The sequence below is a fragment of the Balaenoptera borealis genome (genome assembly GCF_965194805.1).
Source record: "Balaenoptera borealis genome assembly, chromosome: X".
Taxonomy (NCBI): Eukaryota; Metazoa; Chordata; class Mammalia; order Artiodactyla; family Balaenopteridae; genus Balaenoptera; species Balaenoptera borealis.
Genome location: NC_138881.1, coordinates 94,651,608 through 94,679,447, shown reverse-complemented (window position 1 = coordinate 94,679,447; position 27,840 = coordinate 94,651,608). Strand labels below are relative to the sequence as shown.

Below are 27,840 nucleotides of genomic sequence, written 5' to 3'. Positions count from 1 at the left end.
GACTTACATCCAGGATACATAAAGAACACTCAAAACTTAATAAACAAACAACCCAATAAAAAAAGCAAAGGATTTGAGCAGACATTTCACCAAAGAAGATACATGGATCACAAATAATCACATGAAAAGATGGTCAATGTCAGTAGTCATTAAAGGTATTGCAAATTAAAACCATAATGAATACCACTATGTACCTGTTGAAATGACATGTATTGGCAAGGATGTGAAGGAACTGAAATTCTCATAACCCTGATGGTGAAATGTAAAATGGTACAGCCACTTTGGAAATGAGTTTGGCAGTTTCTTTAAAAGTCAAATTCACAGATGCCATATGATCCAGCTCTTCCATCTCTAGGTATTTACCCAAGAAAAAATAAAGCATGTGTCCATACAAAGATTTGTACATGAATGTTTATAACAACTTTATGTGTAGTAGCCAAAAAAGTGGCAACAACCTAGATATTCATCAACAGGTGAATGGATAAACAAATCGGTATATGTCCACACCATGGAATACTACCCATTAATAAAATTGAACTATTGATACAACAACATGAATGAATCTCAAAATAATTTTGCTGAGTGAAAGAAACCAGCCCCAAAAGAGCACATACTCATGATTCCATTTATACAAATCTTAATAAGATACCAACTAATCTATATTGGCAGAAAGCAGATCAGTAGTTGCTTGAGGAAGGGGAGAGTAGAGAGGTGTAGGAGAGAGGGATTACCACGGGGCAGGAGAAAATGTTGGGGGTGATGGATATGTTCACCATCCTGATTGAGGGGATGGTTTCACATGTGTGTACATATATCAACATTTAACAAATTTTATGCTTTAAAGATGTACAGTTTATTTTATGTCATTTTTCTTCAATAAAGCCAAAAACCTCATTGAACAAAAAAAGTGTTACTATCTTCACTGTCCTTAATTGGCATCTTCAGTAATAAAAATCTTATTTTAAAATGACCTATTAATCACAAGACAAACTAATTTTTTTCTTCTTCCTTGGAATAGCTGAACATATAGAAGAATCAGTAAATTAGGAAACTTTAAACATAGAACCACAGGCCTTAAAGAATTTTAAGCTTGAATATTCCATGTGTTGGTGATGATATTAATGCAGTTAAATTGAGCAAAACATTCCAAATCCTGAAAGCATAAAATTAGAGTTCGTATCAGAATACACATACATGATGTCAATGCAAATCCCCCACTCATTTATGAAGTTATTTTGACATATACCAATCTCCTTTTCCATTCAGTCATTTTATGTAGGCCCTCTTAGTGTGGGAGGGTTATAACTTTTTCTCTGAGGTGAAGGGAAGCTATTCCATGACAAAGTTTTCTACTAGCAAAGAAAAGAGTTGTGACAACAAATGGATAATTCAAGAAAATATGCCTTATTCAATAAATAAATATCAGATTAGTAGGGCTCAATATGCATGTTTATCTTTGACTTTTTTACTTTCTGATTCTAACATTCTCAATATAAAGTTTAGCATTTTAGTCATGATTCTACTTCAGGCTAATTATCTAGGCTACAGAGTTCATGACTGATCATCGTATTCAATTATTGTATTATGCTAGTAGTGGTTATAATGCCGAAGAAACCAGTCACACAGCCTTTGTGGTATTCAATAGCTTACAAAGGGGGGCTTCCTAATTTCTTAGGCAGGGGATATTTATGAGCAGTTTGTCTCTGGGAGCCCTGAAATATGGTACTTTGGAAAGGTGAGGGTAAGTGGTCTCAAATTTAGATTTATGTTTTCCCATATATGTAAAGTTTATCTGAATGAATTACACATGTTTAAAATCCAGAAAATAGGAGGTTGGAAGATAGTTGATGTAATACATACTTAGGAATTTATCAATACTTTTTCTCTTTTTGATTTTTATTTTTCCTTCCAGCTTTATTGAGATATTATTGCCATACAGCACTGTATAGGTTTAAGGTGTACAGCATAATGATTTGACTTACATACATCATGAAATGATGACCACAGTAAGTTTAGTGAATGTCCATCATCTCATATAGATACAAAATTAAACAAATAGAAAAAAATTTTTTCCTTGTAATAAGAACTCTTAGAATTTACTGTTAATAACTTTCATATATAACATACAACAGTATTAATTATATTTATAATGTTGTACATTACATCCTTAGTACTTATTTATCTCATATCTGGAAGTTTGTACTTTTTGACTGTCTTCATCCAATTCCCGCTCCCCCCTACCCCCCTGCCTCTGATAACTGCAAATCTCACCTATTTTTCTATGAGTTTATTTGTTTGTTTGTTTTTGAAGTATAATTGACCTACAACACTATGTTAGTTCCTGTCACACCACATAGTGATTCGACATTTCTGTACATTTCAAAATGATCACCACAGTAAGTCTGGTTACCATTGTGATGTACTTTTTATAGCCAGATATATTCACTGAAGTTTGTTCTTAAAGACCAGAAAACTTGGGCCAAGACAGAAGGAAAGGATTCCTTGCATATTTCCCCAATGACACTTGGTATGCTTTAAGCATAAAATTTATGGGGGAATCTTACTTTGTTCTTAAATATAAACATCAAGTTTATGTACTGATGAATCGAGCAAATTTCTATTTTTACCTGCATTCTGACTAACTCAGGCAAAATCAAAGCTTTCTCTTCATTCAGATTTTTCAGAAAAATTTGGCTGTACAGACCTGTCCAGATTGTTGTGGGCTGAAGAGTTAATATAGTTTGTCTTCTCTATAGATTTGATGTTGTTGAAGTAAAGGAGAAAGAGAAAGCAAATACATTGGAAAAGGAATTTCGATCTTCTGGGATCAGCCAGGGAGGCAGCTGTCTCGAAATTATGGAAGAAGCAGCATAGTTTTGGGGCCTGGGTTAATAGCAGCTCCCTTAATAAGCCAGTTCTATAGTTAGGTGTAGGGAGTTGTTTCTAGAAATGTAGTCTACAGTTTGTTCTTTCAGGTCTCACAGTGATTCTGAGGATCATCTAATATCCTTTAATAAACTCAGCTGAGTTTAATTATTAAACTAGCTAGAATGAAATCATTTATCTATTTCTAAGAATCCTTACCTATACAGTAATAGGTATCAGAATAGTGCTGCAACTAACAGTATCTAAAATGTGTTATTGGCTGAATTGAGACAATGGGGAAATAAATATTAAAGATGCACCCATTTCAATCTGGAAGGCTTGTGACTGTGGTCAAGCTTTTGCTTGCTATTCCTTGGAGTATAAACCAAATACCAACCAAGGCTGTAGGATTAAGAAAAATGGTAGGAAATTTCAGAAGTTGCCATGTACTGGCTCCTTCTTGTGGTTTTTAAGAAAAGCTCCATAAGAAAGTGATGCACTCAGGCTGCAGAAATGGAAAGAAAAATAAATGTCCTAAGAGGGGTGCTTTTAGCCTTTGGCCTGCAATTTAAGTTTACTGAGATTCCTGTAATTTGGAGCCTTGCAGGATTGAAAAAGCTAAAGGCTTCTGTGCTCCAAAGGAAGGCATCGACAGTGGTGAGATCAAAGCTGCAGCCATAGCGGTAAATAAGATTGATGCTCTGCTGGACAAATTCTCTGATCAACTTAATAGTGTTTTCTTCTCAACAAAGCTTATTGTTTCACATGTCCTGAAGGTAGAGGCCATTAAGTTAAAGGAGAAGAGGAAAGTGGATACAGTGCAAAGATAAGCAACTCAAAGCCCCAAATTCTCAGGCTTAAAAAGTTTTAGACCAGTGGTACGCCAAGTGTGGTCCACTGACTGGCTGTCAGTTAACGAATTTTTGGTACTGGTCTGAGAGGAGATAAGGAACTTCAAGCAGAATGTAAGTCAGCTTTGACCCTAAGATCACTGTTTAGTTCAGCTGACTTTTTTATGTCAAGACTTTCTCAGTGAAGGCAGCAGTGTGTTAATTTACATTCTGTTGTGAGCACCGTACCTTGTCGCAGTCTGGAACTTTGAGTAGAGCTAGTCTAGAAAAGATCCTTGGCCAAGGTTATTCACATATAGATTGATTAGAAATAAATATGCTAGAAAATTTTGAAGAATATATTGCCAAAAAATATCCCAAACCTGACTGGAACAGTCTGTGCCTGTTAAACCCCACAACAATCCCCAAGGTCCTGAACCTGCACCAACAAGAAGCAAGCTGTCCAAAGCTATGTGGCTTCCAGAAAGGACATCCTCTACAAAGCCCAGCTCAGATGTAACCAGGAGGATAATGGAAACGGAAGAACTATGAGAAACAGGGTCAGGGAAAATGCAGGGCAATGGACAAGGGAAATCCTCCCAGACAATTTCAAAGATTTCAAGGGCTGCCAGATGAGCTAACCAAGGAATTTATTCTCCTGCCGATTTTTTTCTACTTCACTCTTCCTGTTTAGAATGACAGTAATTGTTAGGATTTAGAGTTTTGCGTTCTCCTTTTTCTGATGGGAATTTTTGCTTTGGTATCCTCTGCCACATTCAAACCTGATGAAGAGGACTTCACATCACCCAAAATTCTGAGTTTGTTAGTGGATCTAGTAATTAGATGGGAATTCTGCCTCGCTTGGGAGGAGGGTGAGTGCGTTCCATAGTGGGAAGAAGGATGTGCATAGATGTTTGGAAGTTAGAGGAGTGTACTAGAGCAGAGAATACAAGTTCCTTACCCAATATCCATTTCCCTTTCTTTTTTCTTTTTTAACTAATGGAGCCCCAACTTTTGGGAAGCATTTCCCAACCTTCCTGGCAGATAGGCATGACTATATTTCACACTTCTGGTCAAAGGTATGAAGGAGAAACTGTTGGTTACAACTTCTGAGGATGTTTCTTAAAGTGGTGGGTGAGCGGACAATACAGCCATACCCTAAGGATGGTGGTGAGCCATGCCAGTCCTGGACTGCCCACCTCTGGACTTCTTCATGAGAAAAAATAAACCCCCAATTTGTTTGAGCCACTGTTTTCCACTTTCTGTTAACTACCAGGCAAATGTAAATTTTTAATTGGTACACCAGAAAAGATGTAACTGTGTTCTCTATTTACTTAATGAATCCTAATGATCTATGTTCACTATTTACTTAGTGAAGTAGATAGAAATCCAGGTCTGTCTATTGAAAATTATATTGTTTGAATCAATTCAATAAGATTTTTACTCAGTGCCTATTGTGTGCTTGGCACTCGTGTTTATTGAGAGTAATCTTTACTGACTATACCACAATTCTTACATTATAGTTCCTCTTTTTCAGTACAGTTTTTAAGGTCTACACTGGAATTCATCTCCTTTCCTGTTCTTCCCACTGGGTTGAATCTTGGAGGGAATTTTATGGCTGCAGACTGAAAACTTGCCGGTTTGACACCTTGTATTCTGCATTTTTATACCTAAAAATTGAGGACTTTACACCCACAAGGCAACATATTATATTTAACTTGCATCATATATAGTCCTATACTCACCTGAAAATACAGTGTTATCCATTATGAATGAGATTTATTTCATAACTTGTCCACATTCATTTGCTGTCATGGATATTAATTGGTTGCCTACTCAGCCTCCATTTCCCTCTTCTTCTTTCCCAAGGGACCCACATTCCTGACCACGTAGCTGCCCCTCTTCCATGCAGCTAATATATACATACACAAATTCACACATGTGCACACGTTTATGCTTTCCATTGTGTATGAGTGAATGTCTATGAAATGATTTCTCTCTTCATACACCTAAAAGGCTCTTAAAGATAGTAAATAAAGAGGCTGCATATGGGAGAGAGTTTGTGTGGAAAACTGATGAATAACAGAGTGATAAGAAACATTGCTGATGGGTGATAGTACACCTTCCCCCAAATGATAATTATCTGGTGTTGACTCCTCTGAGACCAGAGCCATACAAAAGGGCAGTTCCCAAGAGTGCTTGGCTGTACTTACCAGGACTGATTGTGGCAGTCAGTTAATGAGAAAGGATCCTGAGGTCTAGCCAGAAAGGTTAGATCCTGGCTAATTATTCTGAGCAACCTGAAGCGGGAGAGAGGTGGAGAACAGGGGTCCAGGAGACAAAGTGGACCAGATGCTAAAGAAACAGTAACACCAAGCTACCAAAGAAATGAGAGGAACTAGAGTTAGTAAGAGGCTACAAATATCAAGATGAGCATCAGACAACAGAACTAGCTGGAATGGAGTTTGATGTGTGGCGAATAGGGTAGTTCAGGAATGCATCTTGAAGAAGTGGGAGTGTAGTTTCAAGCCCCTTTTATGAATGTTTTGGTTGCTCCCACCAACAGGGGTGAGTCTTAAAGGAACAGGCTACAACCAAATAGTATTTTATCGAAAATGAGTATCATGGCAGAATGGATTACCTACACTTTGTTTTTAACTCCATGACCTTATCATATAGGGTTAGGGTTAGGTTATGGTAGATCAAAACTTGAAATTCTCTGCACAGTTCATGCTCTGATGCAGGATGCTCTGGGAAACTCTGAAGAAGCTTTAAACTACCTCTCACAAAGTTCCAGTGGCTTCCATTTCTGTTTTGTAAGCTTCTCAAGATTTAAAAAAGTTAAAATAGTTTATTGCAACACCAACTAATGGTGATTATTCCATAGACAATACCATTTCAGGTGCCTTATAGGTCAAGTCTTTCAAAATGAAGAGTAAGGTAACTTCAATTACAGTTTAAGGTAGCTTAATGAGAAGTTAGTAGTGAGTACTTGTGCTTTAGCCACCTGCCACTTGGATAGCTACAATTGGGAACAAAGGGGAAATAAAATGGAATTATAAAAAGACTCCTACCTTGCCCATTACTGGATATTCTTAAAGCTACTACCTGTCAACCTCTAATACACCTTTTTAATAATGTGTATTTTTGTCTTTCTTTTAATAGAGAATTGACTGGTGTTAATAATAATACTAAAAATAATAGCAGCAAATACTTATATACAACAAATATCATTTTGCTTAATCCTCAAAACTATTAATATCCCTATTTTACAGATGAAGAAACTGAGTGTCAGAGAGGTTAAGACTCTTGACCAGAGTCATATGGCTAATAACCCGTGGAGCTGGGATTATGAACTCAGGCAGACAGGTTCCAATGTACATGCTGTTAACCACACTTCTAACAGGCAAATAAGTCAGAAGACATTCATGATGAAGAAAAGCAAAAAGAACATTTGATAAAATAATGGTCTAAAGTCTGGAAGATTCAGACTATGATAACATATAGTTCAGATGAAGCTTAGCACAATGGCATTTTGTACAGAGCTAGAACAAAAAATCTTAAAATTTGTATGGAAACACAAAAGAACCCGAATAGCCAAAGCAATCTTGAGAAAGAAAAATAGAGCTGGAGGAATTAGTCTCCCTGACTTCAGACTATACTACAAAGCTACAATAATCAAGACAGTATGGTACTGGCACAAAAGCAGAAATATAGATCAATGAAACAGGATAGAAAGCCCAGAGATAACCCACACACCTATGGTCTTACCGTTATTTGAATTGTGTATTAAATAGCTTTATTATATTTGTTTAATTTAACAAATAATTATTGAGCACCTACTAGTGCTAGAAACTGTTGTACACACTGGGAATACAGTGATTAAAAATCAAGTCCATTTGGTTGTGCCAAAGAGATTAAGATTACTTTTAGGGTAAAGACTGTCATAGGTGTTTTATAATTGCATTCAATGATGCTTAGCACGTGGTAGTCCTCAATTAATTGTTTTGATTCAGTTTTGGCTTTCTGTATAGACATCCTAAAATTCATACAGAATCTCAAAGGACCCCAAATAGCCAAAATAATCTTGAGAAAGAAAAACAAAAGCTGAAGGCCTCACACCTTCTGCTTTCGAAACATATTACAAAGCTACAGTAATCAAAGCAGTATGGCACTGGCATAAAGACAGAAATATCAACCAATGGAACAGAATAGAGTGCTCACCCTCACATATATGGTCAAATGAACTATGATAAGGGTGCCAAAATACACAGTGGGAAAAGAATAGTCTCTTCAACAAATGGTGCTGGGAAAACTGCAAAAGAATGATGTTGGATCCTTACCTTACACCATATACAAAAATTAACGCAAAAAGGATTAAAGACTTGGGGGCTTCCCTGGTGACAGAGTGGTTGAGAATCTACCTGCCAATGCAGGGGACACGGGTTCGAGCCCTGGTCTGGGAAGATCCCACATGCCGCGGAGCAACTGGGCCCGTGAGCCACAACTACTGAGCCTGCGCGTCTGGAGCCTGTGCTCCGCAACAAGAGAGGCTGTGATAGAGGCCCACGCACCGCGATGAAGAGTGGCCCCCGCTCGCTGCAACTAGAGAAAGCCCTTGCACAGAAACGAAGACCCAACACAGCCAAAAAATTAATTAATAATTAATTTTTAAAAAAAAGGATTAAAGACCTAAATGTGAGACCTGAAACTATAAAACTCGTATAAGAAATCATAGTGGAAAATTTCATGACATTGGACTTGGCAGTAATTTCTTGGATATAACACCAAAAACACAGGAAGCAAAAACAAAAATAGACAAATGGGACTAAGTCAAATTTTAAAACATTTGTGCAGCAAGGGAAACAATCAAGAGAGTGAAAAGGCAACCTATCAATTGGAGAAAATATTTGCAAGCCATGTATCTAATAAGGGGTTAATATCTAAGGTATATAAAGAACTTCTACAACTCAATAACAACAAGAACAACAACAAATAACCCAATTTTTTAAATGAGCAAAGGATTTGAATAAACATCTCTCCAAAGAAGATATACAAATGGACAAAAAACATATGCAAAGATGCACAACTTCACTAATCATCAGGGAAATACAAATCAAAACCACAATGAGATATTATCTCATACCCCTAAAGATGGCTGTTATCAAAAATAAAAAATAAAAATAAAACAGAAAATAACAAGTGTTGGTGAGGATGTGGAAAAATTGGAACCCTTCTGCTCTGTTGGTAGGAATGTAAAATGGTGCAGCCACTATGGAAAACAGTATGGAAGTTCCTCAAAAAAATAAAAACAAAATTACCACATGATCCAGCAATTCCACTTCTGGGTATATATCCAAAAGAATTGAAAATTGGATCTCAAAATGATATTGATTGTACACCCGTGATCATTGCATTATTCACAATAGTCAAGAAATGAAAGCAGCCTAAACGTCCATCAAAGGATGGATGGTTAAAAAAAAGCAATATATACATACAATGGAATATTATTTAGCCTTAAAAAAGAAGAAAATCCTGTCACATACTGCAACACAGATGAACCTTGAGAACATTATGCTCAGTAAAACAAACCAGTCACAAAAAGACAAAAACTGCATGATTCCTCTGTGATATAAGGTATCTACAGTAGTCAAGTTCATGGAAACAGAAAGTACAATGGTGGTTACCAGGGACTGGGGGGGTTGGGGAAATAGGGAGTTGTTGTTTAATAGGTGTAGAGTTTTGGTTTGGCAAGATGAAAAAGTTCCAGAGATCTGTTGCACAATAATATGCACATAGTTAATACTAATGCACTGTTTACTTAAAAATGGTTAAGATAGTAAATATTGTTACGTGTTTTTTATAGCAACACTTTTTATTTAATTTTTTTTAAATTTTAATGTTTTTATACAATTTTTAAAGATTACTTTCCATTTACAGTTATTACAAAATATTGTCTGTATTCCCCATGTTGTACAATACATCCTTGAGCCTATCTTTTACCCAATAGGTTTTATCTCCCACTCCCCACCCTTACATTGCCCCTCCCCCCACTAGTAACCAGTAGTTTGTTCTCTATATCTGTGAGTCTGCTTCTTTTTGATATATTCACTAGTTTGTTGTATTTTTCAGATTCCGCATATAAGTGATATCATATAGTATTTGTCTTTCGCTGTCTGACTTATTTCACTTAGCAAGATGCCCTCCAAGTCCAGCCATGTTGCTGCAAATGGCAAAATTTTGTTTTTCTTTATGGCTGAGTAGTATTCCATTGTGTGTGTGTGTGTGTGTGTTCGTGTGTGTGTGTGTGTGTGTATACCACATCTTCTTTATCCATTCATTTGTTGATGCACATTTAGGTTGCTTCCATATCTTGGCAATTGTAAATAATGCTGTTATGAGCATTGGGGTGCATGTATCTTTTCAAATTAATGTTTTTGTCTTTTTCAGATATATACCCAGGAGTGGAATTGCTGGGTCATATGGTAGTTCTATTTTTAGGTTTTTGAGAAACCTCCACATTGTTTTCCACTAGAACAAATAATTTTAAAACTTGTATGGAAACATAAAAGATCCCAAATATCCAAAACAATCTTGAGACAGAAGAACAGAGCTGGAGGAATCACACTCCCTGACTTCAGACTATACTACAAAGCTACAGTAATCAAAACAGTGTGGTACTGGCACAGAAACAGAATTACAGATCAATGGAACAGAACAGAGAGCCCAGAAATAAACCCACACACTCATGGTCAATTAACTATGAAAAGGAGGCAAGAATATACAATGGAGAAAATACAGTTTCTTCAGTAAGTGGTGCTGGGAAAACTGGACAGCTACATGTAAATAATTAAATTAGAACATTCTCTAACACCACATACAAAAGTAAACTCCAAATGGATTAAAGACCTAAATGTAAGACTGGGTACTATAAAACTCCTAGTGGGAAACATAGGCAGAACACTCTTTGACATAAATCGCAGCAATATTTTTTTGGATCTGTCTCCTAAAGTAAAGGGAATAAAAGCAAAAATAAGCAAATGGGACCTAATTAAACTTAAAAGCTTTTGCACAGCCAAGGAAACCATCAACAAAATGAAGAGACAACCTACTGAATGGGAGAAAACATTTGCAAATGATATGACCAATAAGGGATTAGTATCCAGCACATATAAACAGCTCATACAACTCAACATCAAAAGAACAAACAACCTGATTAAAAAATGGGCAGAAGAGCTGAAAAGAGCTCCAAAGAGGAAGTGCAGGTGGGCAACAGGCACATGAAAAAGATGCACAACATCTCTAATCATCAGGGAAATGCAAATCAAAACCACAATGAGATATCACCTCACATCTGTCAGAAAGGCTATCATCAAAAAGAACACAAAAAACAAATGTTGGTGAGGATGTGGAGAAAAAGGAACACTTGTACACTGTTGGTGGGAGTGTAAATTGATGTAGCCACTATGTTATGTGCTTTTTACCACAATAAGACATGTTGATTGCGACCTACTGATTTGATTTTCTGACTCACTAATGGATCACAACCTGATTTTGAAAAATCCTAGCTTGGATTAATTAAGATTGAACGTCTGTGATATGACCTACCTTGGGATATAAGCCTGTCTTATAATTGATCGAAACCAGGGCTCTGTTAGCAAGCAAAAGATAAGGAGGAGGTGGAATATTATTTGGCAAAAAAAGGAATGAAGCGTTGATACATACTACAACATGGGTGAACCTTGAAAACATTATGCTAAGTGTAAGAAGTCAGTCACAAAGGACCACATATTGTATTATTCTATATGAAATGTCCAGAACAGGCAAATCCATAGAGACAGAAAGTACATTAGTGGTTGCCTAGGGCTGGGGTAAGGAGTTGGGGGAAATGGGGAGTGACTGCCAATAGGTACAGGGTTTCTCTGGGGGAGGACAAACATGTTCCGAAATTAGATTGTGATGATGGTTGCACAACTCTCTAAATATACCAAAAAACATTGAATTGTACACATTAAATGGCTAAACTTTATGGTATGTGGAATCTGGAGGCTTTTCCTGTGAATACTATGGTTCTACTACTAAGCTGTGTTTGAACTCAGTCTTTTTATTTAATTAATTAATTTATTTATTTTTGGCCGCACAGTGCGGCTTGCAGGATCTTAGTTCCCTGACCAGGGATCGAACCCGTGCCCCCTGCAGTGGAAGTGTGGAGGCCTAACCACTGGACCACCAGGGAATTCCCTGAACTCAGTCTTTTTAGTTAGCTCTTTGCTGATTTTGTCATACTTGTTTGTCTTTCCCCCATCAGATTATGAGTTTCTTGAGTCAGAGTGTTATTTCCAGGAGTGACATTATATTAGGAAATTAACCTGGGGAGAGGGCGGCATCACCAAGATTTGACTATTGTCACTTAATCAGCTGTGTGACCTTAAGTGCTCTGAAGCTTGGTTTTTTAATCTGTAAAATGTGGATCAATCTATTTCAGGGTGGTGTTGTAAGAATTAAATGGTATGAAGTTATATGAAGTACCTAGCAAGGAACCTGGTACATGGTAGATTGTCAATAAACAGTTTCTTTCACCTGTTCTTTTGTCCCAGTTCAGGTGAAATGGTGAAATGGTCTATTTGCCCTAATTCTGCTCATTCTGTAAGTTCAAAGGCACTACTAACTTTAAAACTTACAGGAATCTTACCAGGCTTCTATTTTTTACTTCCCATATGGTCCCTACTATTTCTTTAATTTTATTCACTTTTATCCCTTCCTTGTGTATTGTGGGAGCCCAAGATAGGCTGCCCCAAAATGTGCTTCAATAGCATATTGATTATTTTGAATTAAAGTTACTTAAACGACCAACTCAAGAGGGACACTCTGTCCTTTCTGTCTCCCTGAAAGCAGGAAATAAATCTCTCATGTGAAAGGTGCATTCCCTGCATCTGGGGGTAGAAGGCTACCCTTATCATCAGAGATAGGGAATTCAGACTGAGAAGCCTATATAAACAAACCTGGTTACTTCTTTAAATTTACTACCCCAAACCCAGATTCTGTTTAGATTCTTCACTATTTGAGCACCCAGAATCTAAGTTTCTTTGCCCTGTCAATTCCTCACAAATTTATTGTTTCTGTGTCTAAAAAGTATAAAAGGCTGCCTGATTTAGCCACTTCTTAGGTCCATTTCTATGAGACCTTCATGTGCATGAATTGAAATTTGTTTCTTTTTCTCCTGTTACTCTGCCTTGTGTTAACTTTATTATTTGTCCCACCACAAGAACTCAAGAGGGGTAGAGGGGGAAAATTTCCCCTCCTGGACTATATGCAAAGATCTCTATTGATTGTGTAATTTTCTCCAAGTCTTAGTGGGTAGTGTATACGATGACAATTTTACACTAACAAACAATGACATGTACATAAAGCATTTCAAAACATTTCACAAAAGATTTCCTGACTACTATGAAAATAGGGGGTTTATGTATTATAAATACAGTGGAAAAGAGCTATTACTCAGAAGCTACTGCTGAAAATGAGAAAACAGTAGTTATGGCTTTAAACTTAATTGTTAAGGTACAGAGTTACCCATCATGTGCCCTTCTTCTTTTTTTCTTTTTTTAATAGATCTTTATTGGAATATAATTGCTTCACAATACTGTGTTGGTTTCTGTTGTACAACAAAGTGAATCATCCACATGCATACATATGTCCCCATATCCCATCCCTCTTGAGCCTCCCTCCCATCCTCCCTATCCCACCCCTCTACGTCATCGCAAAGCACCGAGTTGATCTCCCTGTGCTATGCGGCTGCTTCCCACTACCTAGCTATTTTACATTCAGTAGTGTATATATGTCAATGCTACTCTCACTTCGCCCCAGCTTCCCCCTCCCACCCCATGTCCTCAAGTCCATTCTCTATGTCTATGTCTTTATTCCTGTCCTGCAACTAGGTTCATTATACCATTTTTTTTTTAGATTCCATATATATGCGTTAGCATGCGGTATCTGTTTTTCTCTTTCTGACTTACTTCACTCTGTATGACAGATTTTAGGTCCATTCACCTCACTACAAATAACTCAATTTCATTTCTTTTTATGGCTGAGTAATATTCCATTGTATATATGTGCCACATCTTCTTTATCCATTCATCTGTCAATGGACACTTACGTTGTTTCCATGTCCTGGCTATTGTAAATGGTGCTGCAATGAACATTGTGGTACATGACTCTTTTTGAATTATGGTTTTCTCAGGGTATATGCCCAGTAGTGGGATTGCTGGGTCATATGGTAGTTCTATTTCTAGTTTTTTAAGGAACCTCCATACTGTTTTCCATAGTGGTTGTATCAATTTACATTCCCACCAACAGTGCAAGAGGGGTTCCCTTTTCACCACACCCTTTCAAGCATTTATTGTTTCTAGATTCTTTGATAATGGCCATTCTGACTGGTGTGAGGTGATACCTCATTGTAGTTTTGATTTGCATTTCTCTAGTAATTAGTGATGTTGAGCATCTTTTCATGTGCCTCTTGGCCATCTGTATGTCTTCCTTGATGAAATGTCTATTCAAGTCTTCTGCCCATTTTTTAACTGGGTTGTTTGTTTTTTTGATATTGAGCTCCATGAGCTGTTTGTATATTTTGGAGATTAATCTTTGGCTGTTTTTTCATTTGCAAATATTTTCTCCCATTCTGAGGGTTGTCTTTTTGTCTTGTTTATGGTTTCCTTTGCTGTGCAAAAGCTTTTAAGTCCCATTTGTTTATTTTTGTTTTTATTTCTGTTACTCTAGGAGGTGGGTAAAAAAGATCTTGCTGTGGTTTATGTCAAAGAGTGTTTTTCCTATGTTTTCCTCTAAGAGTTTTATAGTGCCTGGCTTTACATTTAGGTCTTTAATCCATTTGGAGTTTATTTTTGTGTATGGTGTTAGATAGTGTTCTAATTTTATTGTTTTACATGTAACTGTCCACTTTTCCCAGAACCACTTATTGAAGAGGCTGTCTTTTCTCCATTGTATGTTCTTGCCTCCTTTGCCATAAATTAGGTGCTCATATGTGCGTGGGTTTATCTCTGGGCATTCTATCCTGTACCATTGATCTGTATTTCTGTTTTTGTGCCAATACCATACTGTTTTGATTACTGTAGCTTTGTGGTATAGTTTGAAGTCGAGGAGCCTGATTCCTCCAACTCCGTTTTTCTTTCTCAAGATTGCTTTGGCTAATTGGGGTCTTTTGTGTTTCCATACGAATTGTAAAATTTTTTGTTCTAATTCTGTGAAGAATGCCATTGGTAGTTTGATATGGATTGTATTGAATCTGTAGATTGCTTTGGGTAATATATTCATTTTCACAATATTGATTCTTCCAATCCAAGAACATGGTATGTTTCTCCATCTGTTTATGTCGTCTTTGATTTCTTTCATCAGTGTTTTATAGTTTCCTGAGTATCAGTCTTTCGCCTCCTTAGGCAGGTTTATTCCTAGGTATTTTATTCTTTTTGTTGCAGTTGTAAATGGTAGTGTTTCATTAATTTCTCTTTCTGATTTTTCGTTGTTGGTGTATAGGAATGCCAGAGATTTCCGAGCACTAGTTTTGTATCCTTCAACCTTACCAAATTCATTGATTAGTTTTAGTAGTTTTCTGGTGGTATCTTTAGGATTCTCTATGTATAGTATCATGTCATCGGCAAACAGTGACAGTTTTACTTCTTTTCCAATTTGTATTCCTTTTATTTCTTTTTCTTCTCTGATTGCTGTGGCTAGGACTTCCAAAACTATGTTGAATAAGAGTGGCAAGAGTGGACATCCTTGTCTTGTTCCTGATCTTAGTGGAAATGCTTTCAGTTTTTCACCATTGAGTATGATGCTTGCTGTGGGTTTGTCATATATGGCCTTTATTATGTTGAGGTAGTTTCCATCTATGCCCATTTTCTGGAGAGTTTTTATCATAAATGGGTGTTGAATTTTGTCAAAAGCTTTTTCTGCATCTATTGAGATGACCATATGGTTTTTATTCCTTAATTTGTTAGTGTGGTGTATCACATTGATTGATTTATGTATATTGAAGAATCCTTGCATCCCTGGGATAAATACCACTTGATCATGGTGTATGATCCTTTTAATGTGCTGTGCTGTTGGATTCTGTTTGCTAGTATTTTGTTCAGGATTTTTGCATCCATGTTCATCAGTGATATTGGTCTATAATTTTCCTTTTTGTGTGATATCTTTTTCTGGTTTTGGTATCAGGGTGATGGTGGCTTCGCAGAATGAATTTGGGAGTGTTTCTCCCTCTGCAACTTTTTGGAAGAGTTTGAGAAGGATCGGTGTTAGCTCTTCTCTAAATGTTTGATAGAATTCTCCTGTGAAGCCATCTGGTCCTGGACTTCTGTTTGTTGGAAGATTTTTGATTACGGTTTCAATTTCATTACTTGTGATAGGTCTGTTTATATTTTCTAATTCTTCCTGGTTCAGTCTTGGAAAATTGTACCTTTCCAAGAATTTGTCCATTTCTTCGTGGTTGTCCATTTTATTGGCATACAGTTGTTTGCAGTAGTCTCTTATAATCCTCTGTATTTCTGCAGTGTCAGTTGTGACTTCTCCTTTTTCATTTCTAATTTTATTGATTTGCATCCTCTCCCTTTTTTTCTTGATGAGACTGGCTAAGGGTTTATCAATTTTGTTTATCTTCTCAAAGAACCAGCTTTTAGGTTTACTGATCTTTGCTATTGTTTTCTTCATTTCTATTTCATTTATTTCTGCTCTGATCTTTTTGATTTCTTTCCTTCTACTGACTTTGGGTTTTTTTTGTTCTTGCTCTAATTGTTTTAAGTGTAGGGTTAGATTGTTTGAGATTTTTCTTGTTTCTTGAGGTGAGATTGAATTGTTATAAACTTCCCTCTTAGAACTGCTTTTGCTGCGTCCCATAGGTTTTGGGTCGTTGTGTTTTTGTTGTCATTTGTTTCTATGTATTTTTTTATTTCTTCTTTGATTTCTTCAGTGATCTCTTGGTTATTTAGTAGCACACGGTTTAGCCTCCATGTATTTGTGTTTTTTACAGTTTTTCTCCTGTAATTGATTTCCAATCTCATATCATTGTGGTCAGAAAAGATGCTTGATATGATTTCAATTTTCTTAAATTTTCTGAGGCTTGATTTGTGACCCAAGATGTGATCTATCCTGGAGAATGTTCTGTGTGCACTTGAAAAGATAGTGTATTCTGCCACTTTTGGGTGGGATGTTCTATAAATCTCAATTAAATCTATCTGGTCTATTGTGTCATTTAAAAGTTGTGTTTCCTTATTTATTTTCTGTTTGGATGATCTGTCCATTGGTGTAAGTGGGGTGTTAAAGTTCCCTACTATTATTGTGTTACTGTCGATTTCTCCTTTCATGGTTGTTAGCATTTGCCTTATGTATTGAGGTGCTCCTATGTTGGATGCCTAGACATTTATAACTGTTATATCTTCTTCTTGGATTGATCCTTTGATCATTATGTAGTGTCCCTCCTTGTCTCTTGTAACAGTCTTTATTTTAAAGTCTATTTTATCGGATACAAGTATTGCTATTCCAGCTCTCTTGATTTCCATTTGCATGGAATATCTTTTTCCATCCCTTCACTTTCAGTCTGTATGTGTCCCCAGGTCTGAAGTGCGTCTCTTGTAGACAGCATATATATGGGTCTTGTTTTTATATGCATTCAGCCAGTCTTTGTCTTTTGGTTGGGGCATTTAATCCATTTACATTCAAGGTTATTATCAATATGTATGTTCCTATTACCATTTTCTTAATTGTTTTGGGTTTGTTTTTGTGGGTCTTTTTCTTCTCTTGTGTTTCCCGCCTAGAGAAGCTTCCCGCCTACAGCATTTGTTGTAAAGCTGGTTTGGTGGTGCTGAATTCTCTTAGCTTTTGCTTGTCTGAAAAGCTTTTGATTTCTCCACTGACTCTGAATGAGATCCTTGCTGTGTAGAGTAATCTTGGTTGTAGGTTTTTCTCTTTCATCACTTTAAGTATATCCTGCCACTCCCTTCTGGCCTGCAGAGTTTCTGCTGAAAAATCAACTGATAACATTATGGGGATTCCTTTGTTTGTTATTTTTTGTTTTTCCCTTGCTGTTTTAATATTTTTTCTTTGAATTTAATTTTTGTTCGTTTGATTAATATGTGTCTTGGTGTGTTTCTCCTAGGGTTTATCCTGTATGGGGCTCTCTGAGCTTCCTGGACTTGGGTGACTATTTCCTTTCCCATGTTAGGGAAGTTTTCCACTATAATCTCTTCAAATATTTTCTCAGACCCTTTCTTTTTCTCTTCTTCTTCTGGGACCCCTATAATTCAAATGCTGGTGTGTTTAGTGTTGTCCCAGAGGTCTCTGAGATCATTTTCAATTTTTTTCATTCTTTTTTCTTTACTCTGCTCCTCGGCAGTTATTTCCACCATTTTGTCTTCCAGCTCACTTATTCATTCTTTTGCCTCAGTTATTCTGTTATTGATTCCTTCTAGTGTATTTTTCATTTCAGTTATTGTGTTGTTCTTCTCTGTGTGTTTGTTCTTTAGTTCTTCTAGATCTTTGTTAAACACTTCTTGTATCTTCTCAATCTATGTCTCCATTCTATTTCTGAGATTCTGGGTCATCTTTACTATCATTAATCTGAATTCTTTTTCAGGTATATTGCCTATTTCCTATTCATTTATTTGGTCTTGTAGGTTTTTACCTTGCTCCTTCATCTGTGACATATTTTTTTGCTGTCTCATTTTTTTTTTATTTTTATGAGTGGGATTGTGTTCCTGTCTTACTGGTTGTTTGGCCTGAGGCTTCCAGCACTGGAGTTTGTAGGCTGTTGGATAGAGCTGGTTCTGGGTGCTGAGATGGGGACCTCCGTGAGACCTCACTACAATGAATATTCCTTGGGGTCTGAGGTTCTCTGTTAGTCCAGTGGTTCGGACTCAGAGCTCCCACCATAGGAACTTTGGCCCAACCCCTGGCTCGTGAACCAAGATCCGGTTCACTTGGGGATTCCTCCCATCTCCTTGGGCATCAGGGTCCCACACCAGCAGCGGCAGGCACCCTAGTTGTGGGGAGACACTAACTCCTTGTCTTTTTCCACACCACCATCTTCTGCCCTTCTTCTTAATCACTAACCCAGACATCAATCTGTTATGTAAGCAAAGAAACAGGAAGCTACAGCAGAGTTTAAGGAAGCTTTTGAGTGTCTTCTGTACAGATTAAATAACCTGATATATCTTAATAATATTTAGATTAAATGCAATAAGTAATTTTTAAAAGTGTGTGCTGAGGGAAAAGGGAAAAGGAACTTATACTGAAAGACCAGAATGGAGGTGTTTTTGATTTATTCAGACCCTGGAGTTGATACTGCATAATCAGTTATGTCAATGCCCTCCAGCCAAAGGCCACTGGGAACACACTTGTAATTGGTTTTATTGCTTGTTGCAGGGAGAGAGAATGCACGTCATGGGGATCCATGGGCCACCCCATCATAAGAGTTTAGAAAGGACTTAGTATATAGGATTTGGGTTCATGTTAGGTGATTTGGGGAAGGATTCAAGGAAGAGGTCTTTTCTCTGGATATAGATGCTGTCAGGAAGCGGAGGTAATGTCATGATTGGATATCTCAATAAATCTTACCTAGAAGAAGGGACGACTAGCATGAGGGTAAAACTGTAAATGTTACATACAGAAGCAGCAATCACTAATATTAGCTAGAATAGGGGAATAGTTAGTCGTTTTTGTGGCTCAAACCACATTTACATTTTGTGTGTGTTCAAACATGATTACATAGTGGTCTTTTTCTTTTTTTGGTGTTGACACATTGTATTCACAGAGTGGCCTTATTTGATGTTCATGATCTGTAAGAGTGTTTATGTTCAACAAGAGAATACCAACATCTAGTTGTGAATGCCAGGGCAGCTCCTGGATGTCACAGCCTGTTTTTCTCTTTCTCAGAAATATTATCTACTCCTACCACATTTTCTGTTTTCTTATTGAGTTCTTACTGTAAAATCAGACATTTTCTAAGATTACTATTATAAGAGGGAAGGGAAGAGAACCTGTCATTTATTGAGTATGTATCTTAGGCATTATTGTGTATATAGTGATACATAATATCATTTTATTTATTTATTTTTAATTAATTTATTTATTTTTGGCTGCGTTGGGTCTTTGTTGCTGTGTTGGGTCTTTGTTGCTGTGTGTGGGCTTTCTCTAGTTGCGGTGAGTGGGGCCTACTCTTCGTTGCAGGGCGGGGGCTTCTCATTTCAGTGGCTTCTCTTGTTGTGGAGCACGGGCTCTAGGCATGTGGGCTTCAGTAGTTGTGGCTTGTGGGCTCTAGAGCGCAGGCTCAGTAGTTGTGGTGCTTGGGCTTAGTTGCTCCACAGCATGTGGGGTCTTGAACCCATGTCCCCTGCATTGGCAGGCGGATTCCTAACCACTGCACCACCAGGGAAGTCCCCATAATATCATTTTAAAATAGTAAATAACCCTGAGGCAAATAACATCTGCATTTTACAGAGGAAGAAATGGGCTCAGAGAGAATACATAACTTGCTCAAAGTCACACACAGCTGGTAAATAGAGGCTGATTTTGAATCCAGATCTGTCTCCAAAGCCTAATGTACTTTCTGCTCTACCATGTTGTCTTGCAGAATATTTAGGAATACAGCCTATTCTTTATGTCTGTACTATTAATTTGAGAAAATATTATATTCAGAATTGAAACTTGGAGAAGTAACAATTCCTTGAATTCACAGTTTTATTGACTATTTTTAAGTTAGTTTATATATGTCAGATGGCAGAACTTATAAAGGAAGCACATGATATTATAGTCCTGTTCCACCAGACATTGTAAATACCCAGAGGGAACAGAACAGCAAAGAACTAAAGTATTGAGGGGCCGCCTTGTGGATTCTCTGCCCTAGGAGGAATTTAGGAACTGGCAATTTAGAGGAAGTGTTTCCTGGATGTGAGCTTCTAGGTATAAGGATCAGTTCCATTTTAGTTCCTACAGCTTCTGCCACTTGGCGAAGACATGCAGGCTCAGACTTGCTCATCTCTAGGAGCCGTCTGACTATCAGGCAGGGGGAAATGTAAAGAACCCTGGACTCGCAGCTCAGTCACTCAGCGAAAGTCAGCCTTCCTACCAGTCCCTTTCTGACCTAATATTCTAGTCTAATAAATGAGCTCTTACCTAGATAAGTTTCTACTTTATAATCCAGTTCCAGTAACCAAATCCTCCTCATGAGAAGTCCTCACATTAGCTCTGTTTTCCATGACACTGGGTTGTGGACAAAGAATGTCTCCTGACGTTTCAGTAAGCCAAGGATGTTGCAGCCATAAAATCATCAGCCACTGCAACCCCCAACCAGTGCACCTGAGGGGAATTCAGGATGGAGAAAAACAGGATACTGGCCCTAGATAGTGAAAGTGCATATCAAAGGAATAAATTCAATGAGCCCAGACTCTTGCATCTTCCCATACAGAGAAAGACACTAAAATTATTAATTTGAGATGTCTATTTTTGTGATTAGCAGTAATCTTTTAATGTTCAACTACATGTTTGTTTGTTTAGCAAAAACTCCTATATATCCTGGCTCCTCCCTTACCTCTTTGGAACAGTCTCTCAGAGGCTTACCCCAGGCTTAAGTCCTCAGTAAGTCCGCCAAATGAAACATAATTCTCTACTTTTAGATTGTACATTTTCCTCTCAGTCAAGAGGGTTACTTGTTAAAAGACAAATACATATGTATTAATTTTGTTTCCTATTTCCAAATCTCTCTCCAAAAGGATTGTACTACTTTTGGAGATGAAGAAAGAAAATTTCAACAGGCATATTCCTCTTTTCATATTTAGTTAAATTGCTTCAAGGATTTATTACATCTACGTGACTGACCACCCCCTTTATGGACTTCTATAAATGTTCAAACCTGGGAGTTCAAATCTTGGAATCAGATAGACTTAGTTTGAACCCCAACTCTTCTGTTAAACTACCTTGGCCCAAACCCTTAACCTCACTGAACCTCAGATCCTCATCCCCAAAATGGAGATAATAATGTATATCTCAGAGATTGCTGGGAGGGTGAGATGCTGGATATTAAGGCCAAGCAAAGTGCCTGAAGCAAATTGTTCACGAAGTGGTAGCTCATTTTTTGAAATTCAGGCAAAATTCACATAAGGTTAACCACTTTAAAGTGTACAATTCAATGATATTTAGTACATCCACCGTGTTGTGCAGCCATCACCTCTATCTAGTTCCAAAACATTTTCCTCATGGCCAAAGGAGACCCAGAGTGGTAGTTCCTTTATAGCTCAAAAACTTCTTTGCACCCTGTGGGGGCATCACAGTGAAGACATTAAGTTCACAATCTAAGGCTGATTAAGTACAACACTCCATTCACTGTTCTCTGATCTCTGGTGTGATGCTATCTGTAAAAGTTCAGCAAAATACAGGTATAATTCCTAGCCTACTTGCTTTAAGGGTCACTTTCAGGATTTTTCATCTCACAAGGTCAGCCTGCAGGGTTTTTGTATAGCTCAGTTGCCCTTTCCATCCACCATCATACGATGAAGTTTCATTTTAGCACATTTCTCAGCTAGGTTCTATGCCAACTTCTTGTAACACAGTTTATCATTGACCCAGACTAGGTATTTGCTAATTCACTCAGAATTAATTGTGCACTTTAATCATTTTCATTGAATCAGTTCCCATATCTGTAGCTTTTATAAGCACAAGTACTAGCTGCATACTGATTAAAAATTTCCCATCAGCTGTATATGAGATATGACTATAAATTTTCTTTTTAATTTTCCTTCTATGATTCATAAACTGGCTTAGGAGCAATTTCAAAAAGAAGTAAAAGGTTTGCAACTGACAGTGGTGTCCATGGAATAAATGTTGTTTTTCTCTTAGGAAAATACCCAGATATATATACGTTCTGATTTGTTAAAATGGTCTTGTTATATTACAGTCACAGTTAATATTCTCCATTTCAACATCACTGTTAGAATCCTCATTCTCTATGAGAAATTTCAGCACCTTTTAAAATTTTTAGAGTATAATTATGTAAGCTTTTATACATTCAGCTTTTAAAAAAACAGTTTTTAATGATACAGTCATGTGTTGCAATGGGTAAAATATTCTTTACAGATAGATAGTGAGAAGAGCAGTTAGTACCCTTCATAATGTGTCAATTGCTTGTTTGGGCATAGTGCTAGAATGAGAGAACACTAGACTAGAAGTCTGTCAGGAAACTCGGGTTCTAGTTCTCAGCCTGCAGCTAAATAGCTATGTAATTTGGGGCATGTCACAACTTCATACAGGGACCACAGTTTTCTAATCTGTCACATCATTATGTTTCTTCTATGTACCTCATTAAGATGCTGCAAAGACAAACCCAATATTTTCCAAGTTTAACTGATTACCTTCACCACCTCTTCTCCCAACTCTTCTTCCCAAATCTTGTCTTTTATGCTCCTAATTGTCTCACAAATCTTTCTTCTTTATTCCATTCTCATTGTCCTAGGTCAAATCCTATTCATCTCAGTCTTCTGGACATTGCAATAGACTGGTCAGCCTGCCCTCATTCTTGCGCCCCTACAAACCATCCTCTGCAAGAGTTATATACTGAAAACAGAATCTTACTGTGCCATTCCCTGGCTTAAAACATGAAATGGCTTCCCATTGTAAAGTGATAATATTTACTTTTTAAGTATGGTATATAAGGTTCATCAGATACAGCTTCATTCTACCTTACCAACAGTGAACCCATAACACACCATAGGAGATTACTTGTATCATTCAAATCTTCAGTAATTCTACCATAGCAAATGTTTAAGATGCAGTGATTGCCAAATCCCTGGATCTACCTGACTTCAGCTCAGCATGGTAGAAGTTCAATGTATGATTGCCAATGTCCTGAACCAAGAACAAATCACAGCATTTCTCTGCTCTTGCTTTCTTGGAAGCTACAGAAGGCTTCTCAACTGTACAGATGCAACCTAAAAGTAGGGGAAGTTAATGTCCCAAGGATGAAGGACACCTCTCAACTGAAGGAAGACAAAAGTCAATAGATAAATGCCCCATCTTCCCTGTTTTGTGGTGGAACAATTCTGAGGTCTGTTCTATACAGTTAGAGAGTTCCTAGAAGGATTGAACTCCAGTTACCCACAGCAGTTGCACCCTATTTCTTTGGGAGGTGATTCTTAGGGTCACTTCCCAGATACACCACCCATACCCAGTCCTTGTTTCAAAATCTGCCTTCTGGGTAACCCCAATTAAGATACCTCCTTGTTTTTGTCTACGTGATCTTTTGACCATTAAGAAGTATGCTAAAGTCTTCTAACATGATAGTGATTTTGTAACTTTCTCCTTTTATTTCTATTACATTTTGCTTATATATTTCAAAGCTCTCTTGTTAGATGCCTAAAGGTTCATGACTATTTCATCTTGTTGGGGATAAAACCACCATAATGTATCTCTCTTTGTCCCATTAATTTATTCACCTTGAATTCTATTTTGTATGATATTAATATTGATACATTTGCTTTATTTTCTTAGCATTTGCCTAGCATATCTTCTTCTATTTTCAATTTTTAATTTTTAATTTTTATTTCAGCAGGTCTCTTATAAACAAAACATAAGTGTATAGATGAATTAAATTTTCCAATCTGATGGTAAAAATGAAAAATATGCCAACACATTCTATTAGCAAGGCTGTAGAGAAAGTCACTCTCATATATTATTGGTGGGAATGCAAAGTAGTACAATCCTTTCGGAGGGAGATTTGGGACTGTCTAACAAAATTAAGACATATGCATTTGTCTTTTAGTAAAGTAATCCTATCCCTAGGAATTTACCCTGAAAATAGACCTACAATAAGATAAAAATATATATGCACAAGGTAATTCGTTACAACATTGTAATTTCAAAATACTGGAGACAAACTAAATGCTCATGCAGGGGACTGCTTGAATAAAATATGGTACATCACACAGTGGAATACGATGCAGATACAAAAAAGAATGAGAAAGAACTTTATGAACTGATATGGGGTGATTTCCATGATATATTGTTAAGTGAAGAAAGCAAAGTGCAAAATAGTATGCTACCTTTCATGTGTAAAGAAACATGAAAAGATGTATACATTCTTTTTTAAATATTCTTTAAAAACAATGTATATATACATATAACTGAATCACTTTGCTATACAGCAGTAATTAACACAACATTGTAAATCAACTATACTGCAATAAAAAAATGACTATCATTTTTTGATGCATTCAAGCAAAGGAAGGTATTTGGGTCAAAAATATTAGATTCTCAGGATGTCGCAGAGCTGGAGAAGCAGAGTAAGAGGGAGCAAACAGTATGTCCCCGGAAGTCCCCGAGGCAGCCTCTGCGGAGAAGCAGAAGGAAATGGAAGATAAAGTAACTAGTCCAGAGAAAGTTGAAGAAGCAAGATTAAAAGCAAGGTATCCTCATCTGGGACAAAAGCCCAGAGGTTCAGATTTTTAAGGAAATGATTGCAGAAAGGGCAAAAAGATTTTGATTCTGGGGAATACAGCATGGCTAAAGCAAAAATGAAGAACAAGCAACTTCCTACTGCAGCCCCAAGTAAGACAGAGGTCACTGGTGACCACATTCCCACTCCACAGGACCTTCCTCAACAGAAACCATCTCTTGTTGCTAGCAAGCCGGCTGACTGATTAAAAGAGCTGAACTGCATGAATCTTCTAATTCCCATTATTTCTCCTTAATATGTTACTTCTCCGCTTTTTATTTCCTTTCACTCAGTCATTTGAGAGTGATGGCTTTGCAGGTAGCTGCAGTGTGTTCTGCTATTGTAAGGTAATATACATGTGTAGAGTTTTTGATTAGTTTAGCAGTGCACTAATGAAAAGAACACGTTAGAGCAATGTAAAGTAATCTACTTGAAAAGAATTGTATGTATTACCCAACTCCTAGTGTAGGGCTGGTTCCAACGAGTAATAAGCAAGTTTTGCAATTTTAATATTTTGGCTTTCTTTAATTCATCTTAATTATAGCTTTGTATGTTACTCTTATTTAAAATAAACTCTACTGTATTGAGTTCTTCTGTATTTTCCTTTTGGATTTTGTGAAACAGAAGTTTAAGACCACAAGTTAGAAGAAAGGTGACATATTTCAAACACAAATAGATGGGGCTCCAAAAGATTTGCATCCTGTGCTTGAACTTGATTGGCCTTAAGTATGTTTCAGCTTTAACAATAGAATTTTGCTTGGGCAATATTTGCCCATTCTGGTACAACTTATGTGACTCTAGTGCTTAACAGCAGCTGTTGAAGCTAGTATTCTTTTTTTTTTTTTAATTATTGTTTATTTATTTATTTTTTTGGCTGTGTTGGGTCTTCGTTTCTGTGCGAGGGCTTCCTCTAGTTGCGGCAAGCGGGGGGCCACTCTTCATCGCGGTGCGCGGGCCTCTCACTATCATGGCCTCTCTTGTTGCGGAGCACAGGCTCCAGACACGCAGGCTCAGTAGTTGTGGCTCATGGGCCCAGGTGCCCGGCAGCATGTGGGATCTTCCCAGACCAGGGCTCGAACCCATGTCCCCTGCATTAGCAGGCAGATTCTCAACCACTGCGCCACCAGGGAAGCCCGAAGCTAGTATTCTTATTCAGGTCTATAGTGTTAGAATACCTTTTGTTGTTGAAGATGTGAATGAAGTGTGCATGTGCATTGACTGTTGAATTCACTTTTGTGCCATTTTTGTAAATACAATAGTTTTGCACAACCTCTCAAAAAAATATTAGATTCTCCAGATTCTCTTAATCCATTTGCAAAGAATTTTTATCTATGAATCAGGAGTCTTAAGAAACTTCGATCCTGAGTCCTGTGGACCTTCTTCATTTTTGATGAATTTGTTTTTGTGGATGATGCTGATTTCATACACAAAATTGCTTGCACCTAGAGCTATGGTAATGTCACTGGACTTGATTATAAATGAGTTTTAAAAGTTTAAATATTTCATTTCATTTTGGGATACATACCTCCGTGGGGAGGTGGTTTTGATGATAAAACTTATGTTGAGTGAAAAGGCTTTTTGGCCAAGTTCCTAGACTGACACCATATTTTTTGTTTGTTTGTGGTCTAGGTCAGTCCTGAAACCAAAATCATCAGTATGTAACAACTGTGTATGTATATGGACATGTATATATATACATAGGTGTGTGTATGTGCTCATTATACATATATGGATATACATGCATATATATGAAAAAAAAGAAACATGAAAAGATAAGCTAGAAACTAATGAGATTGGTTACGTACAAGGGTAGCTGGGAACAAAGTGGAAAGGAGGGGATATGGAAAAAGAGTAGGAGAAATATGGAAGAGTGATCATACTTTTCTAAATATACATTTTTGCGTAGTTCTGACTTTTATAATCATGTTAATATTCACATGCTGAAAAATAAATAAAATCAACAAAGATGGGGCATGGCAAGAAAAATGTAATACAAACAGAAACAAATGAACCTAATTTTATTTCAAATGAATAACATAACATAGTGAATAACAAAGTGTGTGTGTGTATGTAGAGAGGAAGTCCAAGACTTAAGTAACTGAAATACAGTATTTTGACTATAACCTTACGAAGACCCCAGGAAAGAAACTTGGACTCCCGATGATGTATGATTTAGAGCCAGCAACTTCTGAGCTTTATTTCCTGCCTTTGTAACCTCCTGCAGCATTCTGGTAAAGCTTGCCCTCCACCCCCACCCCCGCCATTTCACAAGATCATGCAACCTCTTGCTGCCTCTTTAAAATCTTGCATTGGACAAGAGCCTCTTTTAACTCCTGTGCCAGTGGGACTTTTCTCTTTATAAAAAGCCTGCACACTGCTATTCATTCTCTCTCACTTCTGGACTTTCTCCCAGAGAGCCATGCACCCTGCCCCTTGCCTTGAGATTTCCTCACCTGTTTGAATAATACAGTTGTGTTTTTTTCATAGAAAAAGATGGCTGTCATGAGTTTCAACATTTGAACCAACATCTGAGCTCCCCCATGACACACTGAAGTTGCTATAACATAAATTAAGAATAAAGATGGAATTGGAAACCAATATTGTACTTTTGTTGATAGGTTTGATTTTCACAGTTGTATGGGTTAGCAATTCTGCAGCTAA

General features: G+C 37.2%; 1 protein-coding gene, 1 long non-coding RNA gene and 1 pseudogene across 5 annotated transcripts in view; 2 read left to right on the top strand and 1 right to left on the bottom strand.

Moving 5' to 3' along the window:
* Nucleotides 1-27,840, top strand: part of DCX (doublecortin) — a 365,391-nt gene that overhangs the window by 60,384 nt on the left and 277,167 nt on the right. The gene's annotated exons all lie outside the window — the stretch shown is intronic.
* LOC309620848 overlaps nucleotides 1-27,840 on the bottom strand; it is a 144,508-nt gene that overhangs the window by 25,784 nt on the left and 90,884 nt on the right. The window lies entirely within an intron of this gene.
* Nucleotides 20,080-26,452, top strand: LOC309620762 (cAMP-regulated phosphoprotein 19 pseudogene; annotated as a pseudogene). Its single transcript, XR_014249897.1, has 2 exons — nucleotides 20,080-25,995; nucleotides 26,312-26,452. The product of XR_014249897.1 is annotated as a cAMP-regulated phosphoprotein 19 pseudogene (transcript).